This window comes from Felis catus, chromosome X (genome assembly GCF_018350175.1).
Source record: "Felis catus isolate Fca126 chromosome X, F.catus_Fca126_mat1.0, whole genome shotgun sequence".
Taxonomy (NCBI): Eukaryota; Metazoa; Chordata; class Mammalia; order Carnivora; family Felidae; genus Felis; species Felis catus.
In genome coordinates this window covers 77160330-77177217 of record NC_058386.1, presented here as the reverse complement: position 1 = coordinate 77177217, position 16888 = coordinate 77160330, and the positions used below count along the sequence as shown (strand labels likewise).

Genomic DNA, 16888 nt, shown 5'->3' with positions numbered 1-16888 from the left:
TTGTAATAGCCACTGTGGAAGACAGTATGGAGGTTCCTTTAAAATGAAAAAAAAAATAACTGCCTATGTTTTCTCTTAGGAGTTTTATGGTTTCAGGTCTCACATTTATGTCTTTAATCTATTTTGACTTTATATTTGTTTATGGTGCAAGAAAGCGGTCCAGTTTCACTCTTTTGCATGTAGCTGTCCAGTGTTCCCAGCACCATTTTTGAAGAGACTTTTTTTTTCATTACATATTCTTGCATCCTTTGTCATAGGTTAATTGACCATATAAGTGTGGGTATATTTCTGAGCTCTCTATTCTGTTCTATTGATCTGGTGTCTATTTTTGTGACAGTGCAATACTGTTTTGATTAGCTTTGTAGTACAGTTTGAAATGTGGATTTGTGATACCTCCAGCTTCCTTTTTCTTTCTCAGGATTGCTGTGGCTATTTGAGATATTTTGTGGTTCCATACACATTTTAGTATTGTTTGTTCTGGTTCTGTGAAAAAATGGTACCAGTTATTTGACAGAGATTGCATTGAATCTGTAAATTGCTCTGGAAAGTATCAACATTTAAAAAATATTGTTTCTTCCAATCCATGAGCATAGAATATCTTTCCATTTGTTTGTGTCATCTTCATTTTTCTTTCATCAATGTTTTATAGTTTTTGAAGTACAGATATTTCACTTTGGTTAAATTTATTCCTAGATGTTTATTCTGGTGCAGTTGTAAATGGGATTGTTTTCTTAATTTCTCTTTATTCTACTTTGTTATTACTGTATAGAATGCAACAGATTTCTGTATATTAATTTTGTATCCTATAACTTTATCAAATTTTTTATTATCTCATAGTTCTCTGATGGAATCTTTAGAATTATCTATATATAGTATCATGTAATCTGAAAATAATGAAAGTTTTAGTATGTACCTAAGTACATAAAGCAACCATTATCAGACATAAAGGGAGAAACTGAAAGTAGGTGCTATGTTGGGTGTATTGATACTTACAATTGTTATCTTTTCTTGCAGATTGACTGGTTTACCATTATGTAATGTCCATCTTTGTCTCTTCTTAGTCATGTTGTCTGATACAAGTATTGCTACCCCCTTTTTTTTTTTGCTTTCATTTGCATAGAAGATCTTTTTCTATCCCTTTACTTTAGTCTGTATGTGTCTTTAGGTCTGAAGTGAGTCTATTGTAGGTAGGATATAAATGATTTTTTAAAAATCCATTCCTTTATCCTATGTCTTTTGAATGGAGCATTTAGATCATTTATATTTAAAGTAATTATAGATAGTTATGTATGCCCTACTTATATATAGGTAGGTATGTCCTTTCGTTGTTTTCTCATTGTTTTTGTATTTCTTCTCTGTTCCTTTCTTCCCTTGTGATTGATGACTTTCTGTAGTCTTATGCTTGGATTCCTCTCTCTTTTTTGTATTTATTATAGGTTTTTGTGTAGCATGAGGTTCATTTATAACATCTTAAGTATGTATCAGTCTGTATTAAGTTGTTGGTTGTTTAAGTTCAAACACATTCTAAAAGCACTACATTTTTACTTCCCCCCTCCATGTTTTATGTATATGATGTCATATTTTACATATTTTTGTGAGTCTCTTAACTAATGCTTTAGATAAAATTAATTTCACTACTTTTGTCTTTTAGCCTTTGTACTAGCTTTATAAGTGATTGATCTTTACTAGATGTTTGCTGTTATTCATGACATTTTTACCTTTCATAATTTTCTTCTACTTATGGTCTTTTCTTTTCCTCTTAAAGAAGTCCTTTTAACATTTCTTGTAAGGCCAATCTAGTGGTGATGAAGTCTCCGTTTTGTTTGCTTGAGAAACTATTTCTTCTTCAATTCTGAATGATAACCTTGCCAGATAGAGTATTCTTGGTTGCAGGTTTTTTTTTTTTCCTTTCAGAACTTTGAATATATCATGCCATTCCCTTCTGACTTGCAAAGGTTTTGCTGAACAATCAGCTGATAGCCATATGGGGTTTCCTTTATATATAACTAGTTGCTTTTTCTTGCTGCTTTTAGAATTCTCTCTTTAATCTTTGATGTTTTAATTATTATATGTCTTGGTGTAGATATCTTTGGGTTCACCTTGTTTGGGGGTTCTCTGTGATTCTTGGACCTGGATGTCTGTTTCTTTCCCCAGGTAGGAAAATTTTCATTTATTATTCCTTCAAATAAGTTTTCTGTTCCTTTTTCTCTCTAATATCCTTCTAGGACTCCTATAATGAAAATATTTGTTTACTTGATGTTGTCCCAGGGTTCCCTTAACCTGTCTTCATTTTTAAATTATTTTTTATTTTTGTTGTACAGCTTAGATGATTTCTATTACTCTGTCTTTCAGAACACTGATCTCTTCTTCTGCATACTCCAATCAGCTGTTCATTCCCTCTAGTGTATTTTTCATTTTAGTTATTATATTCTTCAACTATGATTGTTTCTTTTTATATTTTCTATCTCATTACTGAAGTTCTCACTGAGTTCATCTACTCTACTGAAGTCCAGTGACCAACTTTAGGACCATTATTTTGAACTCTTTATTAGGTAGATTGCTTATCTCCATTTTGTGTAGTTTTTTTTTTCTTTTTTGAGGTTTTGTCTTCTTCTTTCATTTGGAACATATTGCTCTATCTCCTCATTTTGACATTCTGTGTCTGTTTCTATGAATTACACACAACAGCTATTTTTCCTAGTATTAAAGGGACTTGTGTAGGAACATCTCTGTGTGTGCCTGTCTGCTTTGGCTGGCTGGCTAGAGCTATAGTAGGCACTGAATGGGGATCTTAGGGCACTAAGTACCAGGGCCACCCTAGTGGGATGGCTACAGCTGCAGTGGACTGGGGGTCCCAGAGATCTCTACACAGAGGGCACATTGGTGGAGCAGCTGAAGCCAAAACAAGTGCTGGCTGGGGCTCCTGGGGTATTCCTCCAAGGGGGCACCCTGGCAAGATGATTTGAGCATAAGCAGGCATGGGCTACAGGGGCTTGAGATGCTCTGTCCAGGGGGCTCCCTGTCTGGATGGCAGGAGCTGAGGTGGGATGAGCTAGGTGGTCCTGGGGCACTCCATGCAAGGGATGCCCTGGTAGGATGGATGGAGCTCAGGTGGGCATAGGCCAGGATGACTTAGTGCAATGAATGCTGGGAGAGGGTGCTGGCTGGGAGGTCCTCAGCTACTCCATGCATGGGGTGTCCTGGCAGGTCTTCTGTTGCTGAACTGGGTGCAGGACTTCAGTGTCCTAGTATGTGCTTCAATGGGGCCATCTTAGGAGTATGACTAGGGCTGATGTGGGCTAGGGGCCCAGAATTCATTGAGGTGGGCAGTTGGTTAGGGTGCCGGGATCTTGCTTCTGTCTGCACTATGAAAATGGAGAGGAAACAAACAATGACACTTGCTAGAAACTCTGACCCTGGAGAGCATTCCAGCAGCTTCCTTGTCATTTGTCAAATGCTGTAGGGCTGGTTCCTTTATATTCTAGTTTCCCTTTTAAACTTGAGCTTTCACTCTGTGTGCCAGGGTGGAGGAATCCTCTCCCAGTCCCTCAGTACACCACGCAGTGTACAGTATCAGGGGCAGGGTTCTCATGATTATCATGTCTCCATTTCACCTGCCATTCTCTATGTGGTACTTCTATCTTTTGTTGTGAAGAAGCTGTTCTGTCAGCTCTGAGTTTTTCTTCAGGAGGAATTGCTCTATATGTAGATGTAGATTCAGTGTGTATGTGCAGGAGATGAGTTCAGGGTCTTCCAACACCACCATTTTGGACTGGAACTCATTTTAATTTTTTTACATAGTTAAATCTGTTGATCTGATTAACATTCAACTGTATCTCTTCTTGTTTTTTAAGGTTTGATTTGTTTTTACATTTGTCTATTTAAATGACCTAGAATTTATTTTGTTGTACAATGCCAGGTAAGTTTCCACACTGATTTCTTTTCTTTTTTTTCTTGCAAAGAGAACATGGGCTGTCCCTTTGTTGAGAAATCATGAATGTTTACACTGATTCATGATTCCTCTTTTCATGTTAAATTATCTATACTAGGGTACATTTCTGTTTCATTCACCTAAGCATCTTTCCAACTATGTTTGTGCCAATACCTTCTGATTTCATTCATAATATGTTTTGATATGTCAAGGAGATAATCTCTCATAATTTATATTTTCATTTAAAACATGTATTTTTAGGAAAAATTTTGGAACTCTATATTATGCTATAATCACAAAACATCTTGAAAACAACACAGCTTGAAAACTAAACCCAATAGGTACTAACTAGGCTATCTTAGTAAGGCTAGGCAGATGTCTATTTGTTGAGTGCCAATGAGTCAAGTGATTCTAAAGTCCCTAATCATCTTTTTAAGAGTTCTCCTCAGGTTCTTCATTTTCTTAAAGACTTAACAAGCTTCTTTCTCTGTCCACTAATCACTTTTTTTCTGCCCAAATGACCACTTTTCTTCTGGACATAAGTACAGATCAGCACTAAGGAAAAGAGATAAACCAATTCTTTAAGAGATTTTCCAATATGCTTATTCTCATTATTTTTGCCTTGTCAAAATTTGAATTGGAATTAAATGTACCATTTTGTAGGCTGTTGATAAAGTCTAGTACTTCAAGTTTTTAAGCCTTATTTTCTCATATATTTTATGTTTTACAAATTTGGCTTCCACCAGATATCACAGGCATTAAACTATATCAACTTATTTAATTAATTTATTTATTTTTTGGTATAAATTTTACTCTATTTTCCATATAACTTTAAGTACATAAAGGTTTATTTCCACAGGCCTCAGGAAATGGGTAAAAGTCACAGGATAATCTCTCTTCTCACCAAAAAAGTTGCATATTTTGGTTAGTGTCCTAGAAAGAAAAACTGTAATTTACGTTAGCAATGCTGTGCAAGATTCTTACACAAGACCTAAAACCAGGCTGTACTGGAGATTTTAGTCCTTTGTTCAGGTGCCTGGACAGAAACCAAAAGCAGTTGGGCATGACAGGGCAAAGGAGGCCGTGAAGATGGAGGGAAGGCATATAGCATGGAAGAAGGAATTCCAGATTCCTTGAAATGGTGTGTTTTCCTTTTTTTGGTTTTATTTTTGTTTTTGTTTAAGTCATCTCTGTAGGAAGGTGCTGGGCAGGGATCCCAGTGAAAGAAAGGGTCCAAGACTCCTTTAACTGGCCTGGGTGCAGGGCTCTTCCCAGCAGCTGATACAGGAGAACCTACTCTCTCAGGTTCAGGCAGACCCAGGATGGAATGCAGAATAAAAGGAATGCCTACAGGAATTAATTTTGCTTGGAATGCTAGATGGCCAAGCTTTAGCCTTTGGTCCAGTACGACTCCTGCATCACCTGTCAACAGTGAAAAATTAGTTTGGTTAGAAGAACCAGCTAGAATCACACCAGCCTCTGCTACCTTCGTTGCATTGTTAGAAGAAGATGAACTTATGTGAACATTCTGATCTTTTAATTCCTGGGGACTGCTTTATTCTTCCCAAAAGACTGTTTGTTGGTCAAATAACTCCCAAAGGCTGAAAGCTAAAACACACCAGTCCTGGTGTGCAGTTCCTTAAGAATGGGCTGGTGGTGGTGTTGAGCTGACATGGAAAAGCTGCACCTTCCTGCAAAAGATCAACTGACCTGCTTTCCTACCCAAATCTCAGCCTGAGGTATATTTCAGTGAAGACAGGTAGCTGTGCTTCTCAGAGCGAATAAGCAGTTTAAGAGCAGAAAGGTAGAGGAAATCTAGAAAAGAACTGTCTTGATACAGATTTATCCCAAGGTGTGAGGGAGGGGGCAAAGAACCCAGTGGCACTTCTCTTATCCAGCAATTTCTGTCTCTGTGGTGACCAACTTCTGCCCATTCCATAGGGTCTTGAACTGCTCAGGGACTGGGAATTCATTAAAGTCACCGCCTTCTGTAGGAATGAGGGCATTCATCTCAGAAGATTTGGCACTATTTCGCAATCCAGGGAATTCTTGCTCAGGTAAACATGACAGCTATCTGTTTTGTTGATGGAAATGGCTGGCACTTTACCCACTACCTGAACTTTGCTCTAATATTATCTCCACAATGCCCACCACTTCATCCAACACCAGACCGAGTTTCTTACAGTTATCTACTGTAATGGAGTTACTTTTGCCCTTGATTTGCAATGTTGTATTGACACACTTGAATATGTAAGCCACCTGTTTCAGCTCTGTGTCATCAATCACCAGGTTGGAAACATTCTCCTGATTTTCCACTCTCCACTTCTTGCCCTGCAGTTCAAGTATAGCTGGCTCCTTCTTTGTGGTTGGTTTGGGGGATGGGCTGACTCCTGGTTTAGGTGCAGAGAATGGTTTGAGGCCACTTCGTACTGGACCACTCTGAGCCTTGAGGGCAGGGTTCTTGTGAGTCTTCATGTTATCAGATACATGTATCAGGGCATGTGTGATGCTTTCCCCCTGGTTAATCTGTACAGTGCTGAGTGGGAAGCAGACTCATCTGAGCCAGAACTGGTGGGGACTGGTGGGGGAGGTGGGCCTTGTGGGGGAGGAGGAGGAACTGATTCAGCAGAAGGTCCAGATGGCAATCCGCTCAGTTATTTTGCCACAGGCCCTGTTTTGCTCCAGACCAGTCCAGTGGTATGGAACTCCTATTAAGGAGCCAGTAGCTCTGTCCATATACTCAAGTAAGCTTTGACCCAGTCCACATGCTTCTTATTGACATCTTTGTATTCCTTGAGGACTCAGTTTGTATAAAACATGGCAGCATCATTCATTTGTTTCACATAGGGACCAGGCTTGGGTGCCACAGCCACCCAGCCCAGGGTCTGGATACTTTCCCTGACAGCTAACAGGTGGTTGAACAACTTGCTGCCTTGGTTTTTCTCCCAGAAGGTTACCACTTCTTGGATCTGCTCTGAGATGCATGCCAACAAATCAGAAAGCTTATTGCCTGCTGTCTGCTGACACTGAGAGGCTGTAACCAAGAGAACTCACTCCAACCTCAGGCCTGTGTGAACCATCTTCACATGTTTCTGTACATCTCCCCCAATCTCTTTACTGATCTCTTTACTCTGCCACAGGACTGTTAAACAGTGAGTCAAATGCTTGCACATATGGAGTTGCTCCTTTTGGAGCATTGTCTCCATACTTACAGTGCATGTCAGAGGTATGGGATACTATCTCCAGGTGGGCCACTGCCCTCTCTAATCTTTCTACCAGAGTTTGCATGTCAGTTATAATGTAACACCTCAGAGTTCAGCCTCACCTCCGGACTGTGATCAGCTGCTCTCTCAACTTACTTTATTCCAACAAAATTGTATACATCAGTCACTGTGCTAAAATGGATGTTTAGAAGCCACTCAATTACCTCTAGTTAAAAATTAAATAGTTCTAGCCCTATTCTAATCTCAATGACATCATAATGTTCTTAAAACTAGAATCAGATCATGTTGTGTAATCTATATCTTTCATCACATGAAATAAATCCATGCAAAGAAAACAGAAACCCAGATTACTGTGATAGTTCATGTTGGGAGAAGAGATGAAAAGCTATTTTAATGAGAATGGTAATGGAAAGCAATAATGTTAAAGTAGTTCAGAGGCTACTGTGACTATAGACACACAACTCCCATTAAATGTAATTGGAGTTAAGCACATGTAATGATAGCAAAATAGACCCTAAATGTCTTTCCAATTGGAAAATAAGGAAATGTGTTCCAGGAAATGAGTTTTTGTGTGGAAAATACAGTATTCTAATTGATATGCACAAATTATTTTCATATTGATATTGCTCATAATATGGTGTTGGTATTTTTCCTATGTTTAGGGATAGATCTGCAAGAGGTAACATCTGTGCAAAGAATATGTTTCCTTTTCTTAAGGCTCAGCATTCATTATGTTATTAAAGGAAAAGCCTTGATAGTTGCAATGGATTTATTAATTCAGTAGCTTGTTATCAGCATGAAATTCTGCTGTGCTAGGGGAAAAACAAATTATATTTTACAAAACTGCAGTAGTGAGATTAAATCACTTTTCTATATCTCACTTTCTTCTTATCCTCCCTGCTAGGTAGTAACTCTATTCTATATCTCTATTATGAACCTCATATTTTGCAAACTATCAAGTCTTATAGTAAAATAAAGGTACATTATCAAAGAAACTCAATCATAGCAACTTTAGAAAGATTGAAATATGCGATAAAAGTAAAACCACAGAGTACAATATTATTTCAAGGCATTAAAAATTTAATCCATATTAAGCTACAAATGTAGAAAATATGCAATACTTATTTTTATCTATCATAAAAATGATATTTTCATAACGTATAACCAACCTCTTGGGATTTTAAATGACTAGCATTTACATAATTGATAACTTGAGTATCTCAAAGGATTTTGCAAAAATGTAGCTCAGAAGAAAAATCAGTATATTGTTCAGTATTTCAAATGTCATAGTCATTGCTATTGATTATCTTTGGACTCAATGTCAAACCTAGTGAATATATTTTTTTTAAATGTCCTTGTTTTTGTACATTAGCCATGCATTATATTTGTTTCTTTACTAGGAGATGCAATTGGGCTTTAAGACAGATTTTCTCTCTGTGAGGTTGAAAGTCTAATAATGATGACTGCATACCTGGAAAATGTGAGAAAAGGCAACAAATAAAAATATGAAGTATTATAAAAATAGTTGGAACAATTCCCAAGTAAGTCATATATGTGAAACTAACATTGAATAACATACCAATAGAAACCACACAAACTATAACAGAACTTCTCAGGTATCTTTCACAGTGGATTACACATAGCAATTTATCAAAAGCTATCTGTTGATTAAGTAACCATCCAATCTTTAGCAATGAATCAGACACTGACCCTTCGGTTCACCTTCTTCTATATTGCTCAACGCACAGAGAATATCATTTGCCATTAATATAAAGAAAGGAAAGGAAACACTTTCTCCCTGCCTCCTTCCTTCCCTTTCTTCTTTCCTTCCTTCCATCCACCCATAAATTTTTACTGTATAAACTATCTGCAAGGTACCATAATAAACACCTATATAAGTTATTAGGAGGAAATGAAAAATGTACAAACAACTATAGCATAAAACTATGTGTCTCTTATAGCATCTATTACAGTTTTAAGTATGATGGCGGTTCAGAGCAGAGCAAAGTCATAATCCTTTGAGTGCAGGAGTTGGGGGCCAGAGAAAACTTCATCCCAATTAGGCCTTAAAATATAGGCGGAATCTTAACAAAAAGAAATAGAATGAGAGCTGCTAATTTTTGAGTATAAAAAAATGAGTTCTAGTTCCTTATATTGTTGACTATTTACCGAATTTTTCCTGTTTGGAGGGCATGAGAAGCAATGGATGTATAAAGGAAGAATCAGAATGTCTATACATATTTAATATTTTTTTGAGGAAAAGGAGGAAAACAATAAGAGGACATACACTAAATTAGCCAGATTTGTGTGATAGCTTTTTCCATAAACATGTGATTTTAATTTTAATATCAAAAAATAATCCTGAATGGTTTACAAAGACAGCAGTTCTGTTTAAAACAAAACAAAACATAAAGAAATTGTGGTTTATATACACAATGGAGTACTACGTGGCAATGAGAAAGAATGAAATATGGCCCTTTGTAGCAACATGGATGGAAATGGAGAGTGTTATGCTAAGTGAAATAAGCCATACAGAGAAAGACAGATACCATATGGTTTCACTCTTATGTGGATCCTGAGAAACTTAACAGAAAGGGGAAGGAAAAAAAAAGAGGTTAGAGTGGAAGAGAGCCAAAGCATAAGAGACTCTTAAAAACTGAGAAGAAACTGAGGGTTGATGGGGGGTGGGAGGGAGGGGAGGGTGGGTGATGGGTATTGAGGAGGGCACCTTTTGGGATGAGCACTGGGTGTTGTATGGAAACCAATTTGACAATAAACTTCATATATTGGAAAAAAAAATAAAACAAAACAAAACAAAAGAAAATACAAAAACCAGGAAAAAATCACACAGCAGAAATGGGGCTCTCTGGAATCATCTGGTTAAGTTCTGTTATTGAAGTGCAGATAGCACTATCAAGAGTGGAAGAAGAAGAGCTGATTAAGGCATACACAGATTGCAGTGACCTCGGCCAAGAGTATTTGGCAAGGATGAGAGCTTGAGAAACCATTTGGGTTGGTGCAAATAAACTAGCTTTTAAATGACAATGCAATACAGGGTCAATTTTTTCCTACCATCTGTCATCTCTGTGACTTTCTACTCCATGTGTGACATAGATCCTTATGGCTAAGATTATTAGGCATCAGTCACTTCTCTAACATTGATTATATGATGGAAAATATTCTGTCATTTTCTGTGGTAGTTGTTTTTTATCTGCCTGAGCTCTGTTGCTAATATGCTGACCTAGAATATACTTACTTGTCATCTGCTTTTGTTTCTGAATCACTCTAAGACTACTTTAACGTGTACAACCTATCTGTTGGCTCTGCCACTACCTACTTCTTGCTGATGATGGAAGTTTTAGAGTAGTCAGCCCAACTCCACAACTTTAGTAGGCCTAGGTACTCTGAGGTTATATCAGCTCACTGGCTTCTATATAAGGCAGGAATGGCAGGCTTCCTCTTGCATGATGCCTCTATTCCACAAGGGATCAGATTATAGAAATATGCCACTGGTTATGACCTTGGGAAGAGAAGATATTAATCTTCAATTTGTGGGCCTATAAACAGGTGCTTCCCATTAGTTGTGTTTCCCACGTTAGCGTATGCTTAATTACTTAATCAGTTGTATGGAGAAAGGCAACCTGTATGGTTAACATCACAGACACTTTAGCAGATGCTAGTGCCATTATTTCAAATTACAAACTGCCCCTTAAGGTAGAAGCCAGTCAGCAGTTGTTTTAAATATGAGCAATTAGGACAGAATTAAAACACAGTTTATTAATGTCATATCTGTAACTGACAGAAGCTCCTTTGTAATTTTAGTTTCTAAGACAATCTATGCACAACCTGAGTCAAGGTAGAACGTATAGATAAGTAAAAATGGCTACTAATTAGCAACTTAATTCTCATATAAGAATTCTCAAAGAATCTTTCCTGATTTTTAAGTCTACTGGAATAAAGAAAGTCCTTCCGTTATCAGACAAATGTATAAACAGGGATAGCTGTATATCCGTGTTCTTTGCAACATGGTTTAAACTAGTGAAAAGCATAAATAGCCCATTTGTTCATCATGAAATTAGATAAAGGATGGAACCCACATACATAAGGATACACTGCACACACATACACTCCAGCCATTGTAAATTATCATATAGATCTATAAGTACTTGACAGAAGAGGTTCACATTATAAAGTGGAAAAGGTTGGGTGCCTGGGTGGCTCAGTCAGTTAAACATCCGACTTCCGCTCAGGGTCGTGATCTAGTGGTTCATGAGTTCAAGCCCCACATCCAGCCATCGGGCTCTGTGCTGACACCTCGGAGCCTGGAGCCTGCTTCAGATTCTGTGTCTCCCTCTCTCTCTGCCCCTCCCCTGCTCATTCTCTCTCTCTCTCAAAGATAAATAAACATTTTAAAAAAGTGGAAAAGGCAGTTATAAGAGTATATAATATTCTTATTTTTGAAAAAAAAGACAATTTTAGAAGTTTAGAAGAATATATACCAATAAAAACAGTGGTTATCTTTGGTTGGATCATGATTTTTTCTTTTTTAAAATATTTTCCATATAAATTTGGAATTTTTGGCATTGATCATGATTAGATTGGCAAATAAGGGACACAACCTATGTAGAGTTCAAAAATTTCAGGCTTCGGATCAAAAGCACATGCTGTTCTCAACTTAAAAAGCAATCTAGGATTCAATAATCTGAATTAATTTCATTGTTGATTTGCCATCACTAAGTACACTATAATGGGGCGGGAGGGGGAGGGGGAGACAGAAATCAGGTGCCATTTTCCTGCTTAAATAAGGGCCCTAAAATGTTCCTTCATCAGAAAGTAATGGCTAACAAGTCTGCTGGTTTTAGAGCACAAATGCATTTGTCTTTATATACTGTTGTTATTTATAAAAGTATTTCATGAATTTTAGATTCAAAATTCTAAAAGTTCTAGTCCTTTTTTAAAATGTTTATTTAATTTTGAGAGAGAGAGAGACAGAGTGCAAGTAGAGGAGGGGCAGAGAGAGAGGGAGACACAGAATCTGAAGCAGGCTCCAGGTTCTGAGCTGTCAGCACAGAGCCTGATACAGCCTCAAACCCATGAACCGTGAGATCATGACCTGAGCTGAAGTCGGATGCCTAGCCGACTGAGCCACCCAGGAGCCCCTAAAAGTTCTAGTCTTAAGAAGTAAACATTGTCTTTCTCCAAAAAGACGAGTAAAAATTCAGAAAGATAATGAGGTATGTCATGACAGCATCTATGGAGTTTTACTTCAAAGGCAAAATCAAATGGAATTAAAAATTGTTTTGTAGCAATGTGGCCTATAAATGAAAAATTAAAATAAGTCTGTCCTTTGATGGTAAACAATACTGATCCATTTTCAACAAGACATGCATGCTGGGTTATTCTTCCAGGTTAATGTGTGGGGTAGAGGGGGAGTCTTGGCACAAAGCATACTCATTTGTACTGATGCAAGATGTAATGATAGAATAAACTTAAGCTAACTGGTATATGTAGTCTTTGAACTGATTAATGTATATTACTAGACACAGTTTTTCTAATAAAATGGGCCATCATCACACTTATGTATTTGCAAAATGAATTTTTCTAAACATCAGTTTCCTCAGCTGCAAAATGATGATAATAATAATACTTAGATTATAGAGTATTAACACAATTAAATGTGATAATTTAGTATTTGTCCCACATTAATCTTTTGATAGACATGAAACACACATATATACACACACAAGGATCAGTCAACAGTCCTCAAACGGAAAGTGGTTTCTATCTCTAATGGTTATCTACACCTTTCCATTACAGAGATGAGTTCAATCCTTGTTCTGTCACTTAATAGCTGTGTTTTCCTAAACTTATTTTCCCCTTTGTGAACATGAAAATAATATTTAAAGACTAGCTAAAAGAATAGTTACTGACTGATGAATGGATAAAGATGTGGTGTGTATGAGTGTGTGTGTGTGTGTGTGTGTGTATACACACCATATTGGAATATTACTCAGCCATCAAAAAGAATGAAATCTTGCCATTTGCAATGATGTGGATGGAGCTAGAATGTATAATTCTAAGTGAACTAAATCAATCAGAGAAAGACAAATACCATATGATTTCACTCATATGTGGAATTTAAGAAACAAAACAGATGACCATATGGGAAGGGGGGGAGAGAAGAGTGAGAAACAAACCACAAGAGACTCTTTTTTTTTTAATTTTTTTTCAACGTTTATTTATTTTTGGGACAGAGAGAGACAGAGCATGAACGGGGGATGGGCAGAGAGAGAGGGAGACACAGAATCGGAAACAGGCTCCAGGCTCCGAGCCATCAGCCCAGAGCCTGACGCGGGGCTCGAACTCACGGACCGCGAGATCATGACCTGGCTGAAGTCGGATGCTTAACCGACTGCGCCACCCAGGCGCCCCCACAAGAGACTCTTAATGATAGAGAACAAACTGTGGGTTGACAGAGGGAGGTGGGTGGGAGGTGATCTAGATGGGTGATGGGTGCTAAGTAGGGCACTTATTGGGATGAGCACTGGGTGTTATATGTAAGTGATAAATCACTGAATTTTACTCCTGACAATAATATTGCACTGTATGATGACTAAAATTTAAATTACAAAATGATAAAGAACTAGAAAAAAATAGTTACAAGGACTAAATGAGGCAATAATGTAAAAGGACAAGAATGGAACCTGATACAGACCAAATTTATATTTGATATTACAAAAGTCACATTAGAAAGGTTTCAGGATCGAGATCTTATATTTTTTAAAGTCTAGGCAGTGTCATTATGGAGATGATGACATGTTTTAGTCACTTTGGAGACAATGAGATAAGAATCAAACAGATGTTTATGAAAGACTTTCAGATTAGCCTATAATAACAAAGACTTAATAAAGGTCAGGTAGTAAATCAGAATTTATCAAGCTTTAGAATTTTTATTGATTTTATAAGACATAATAGGCTGGGATATTTTTATGCCCTTGGGAAGCAATGAAAATCTTTTATAACAATTTATTTTTCTTATTGTCATCCAGTGGGTAGAGAAATGTTGCCAGGCTGTTTGCTATTACTTCTCTGCTTTAGGATTCCAGTTGTCTAGACAGATTTGTCCCCTAGGGTAGAAAGAGATGATTTCTAGAGATTTTAGTCTGGCTTGAATTATGTATCTAGCAAAATTGATCACTCATTTTTTTTTCTAGCGGTATTTCAATGACCTTTAACTTGGTTTCCTATTCACTGGAAACAGGGAGCCTTGCCATTATAACCAGGGTCTATTCCCATGTCAAGTATATTTCCCTCTTCCCAAAAAAGTGGTGTGAAATGTATTTCAATAATCCTTTCTTGAATACTGACTATGTGCCTCACATAGTGCCAGAGATAAATGATCCAGTCTCTTATTTAAAGGCAGGTATGTAGTGATTGTGGCCTCTTCATGTAAAAGTTAGTCTGATGAGATGTGTTAGGGCTTCTTCTGTAGTCTGCTGCATAGTTTTCAGTGAGTCAATTTTAGAACCTAGATTATATTACATCCCCTGATATAAAAATGAAAAGTCCCAGCCATTTTTCTCAAGGTATTTTCACTTATATGAGGGGTAGCATGTAAACATAATTATAATAGCATTACAGTGCATACTATGATTAGGGTTATACTCTTCAGGAACACAGAAATAGAACACTTAGCCATGCCTCAGGGAAAGCATCTCTGAGAAGGCTTTATACACAAAGCAATATCCTAATTGATTCTTAAAGGATGAGGATGAATTAGCCTGGATGAAAAGTATATTCCAGTAAAAGGAAACACTGTAAGTAATGGGAGAGAAAAGATGAGAAAAAAAAATGTGTGTGACTACAAGCAAATCAGTGCTGATTAAAAGCAGAAGGCTACAGGCTCTGAGGACAGAGAAGTAATATCCAGATCATGGATGGTCTTATGTGCCATATTAGGGCTCTTGGATATTACTTGTACAATAGGGGGTGAAATTGTTAAAAGAGAGTTAATTTTGGTAATCATGTAGTAGAGGGGTTTAAAGGTGATGAGACCAGAATCAGGGATTAATTGAATATGGAGGAAAAAGAGTTCAAGATAATTCTAAAATTTCTAGTTTATACATTTGGAAAATGGTGGTCCCATCAACTAAGATAGGGCATATAGGAGGAGTTGCACTCAAGGAGAATATGATGAGTTCAGTTCATGATTTTTAAAGTTGGAGATGTAGGCAGTTAAATATTACAAGGCTAAATTTCACAGGAGAGATCTAGAAAGAGTATGAAGACTTGGAAGACTTATCATATAGAAGGTAATTGAAGCTGCCACTCTGGAAAGTATATAGAATGAGAAGAGCAGTGGGCTAATGATCACTTCCTGTAAAATACTAATATTTAAGAGATGAAGAAATATTTAAGTCCACGAAGAAAACAGACAGCAAGTATTCAGAGAGGTACAGAATGAAATATTAGAGCACGTTATAGAATCTAAAGGAGTAAATATTTTGAAAAATGCAATAAGCAATATCCAATGCTGTAGAAAGATGACTTAAAAGTTGAAAACTTATCAGCTTTATATCAGAAACATGAAGGCATTACTGAGAACAATTTCAGTATAATAGGGGGAGCAGAGGCCATATTGCAGAAGGCTGCAGAGTAAGGGGAGACAATGAGTATAACTTATACTTTCATTTCCCTTGAATGTGAAAGAGGTAATATTTTCATAAAGCAAAAACCGTTTCCTCAGATCATTGTATTTTACATGCTTAACACGACTTCTAGCTGGAACTGTCCTGCTCATAATTTTTTACTTAGGGAAGGAGAACTGAGTAGGCTTTTTTTAAAAAATAGGCCACTGAGTGGACAATGATGGGCACTTGCACCCCACAATGGTAGCTGATTCATACGCTGGCTAGTACCATGTGACATACTTTGTGATGGAAGGTACTACTCAACAGGAAAATAAACAGGTTGACAGAGAAATAGAAAAGAATGAACAGACACACAGAAAGAAGTGAAACCCATTATTTCTTAAGGTGTCCTGAATAAGTTTCTGCTCTAAAATAGAGTTCAATATAACAAAGACATGAATTAATTACATGATGTAATTCCTAATATTGGGGTCAACTTCATTTAAAAAATAGTCAATAAAGCTCACTAGGCCATTATTTCTTAAAGCAAGGTATATTTAAAGTTTTGTACATTCCTTTTTATGCAAAAAATGTTGACATAAACATATTCTGTATTATTACCTTATAAGTGGTGTATTGCTCATGGATGTATACATTTGTTTGTTTTTGTATTACATGAGAACCAAGCAACATCATGTGTACTGAACTAACAAAAATTTTACGATTATATGAAGAAAATATTTCAGAGTTGAGTCATCCCAGAGTATGATACTATTTCACACCATGGCATTGGTAAGCTGGACATATAAAGACCTGTGACAAAGAAGTCAGTGCCATCTTCTTAATGTGATGTAAGCAGAGGTAGAATGAGAATATGGTCTTTGTAGAGCAACTTGCAACTGTTTATTAGCTGTAAATAGAGGGGCAAGTGTGCACTGAATGATTTTTTTCTATTCCTGATTCTAGCAATAAATGGATTAGATATCCATATTATAAAAATTTCCATCCTGGCTTTATCTTCATGTAAGCAAGGCAACTTTACAAAATTACCAAATTGACACCCTATTAAAGCTGGAATTTGAGAACTGCTCAATATCAGAGTT

The 16888-nt window shown here is 36.9% G+C and overlaps 1 protein-coding gene and 1 pseudogene across 4 annotated transcripts in view; both read right to left on the bottom strand.

Annotated features, from left to right (window-relative positions):
- Nucleotides 1-16888, bottom strand: part of DIAPH2 (diaphanous related formin 2) — a 1008663-nt gene that overhangs the window by 14083 nt on the left and 977692 nt on the right. The gene's annotated exons all lie outside the window — the stretch shown is intronic.
- Nucleotides 5098-8038, bottom strand: LOC101081613 (annotated as a pseudogene).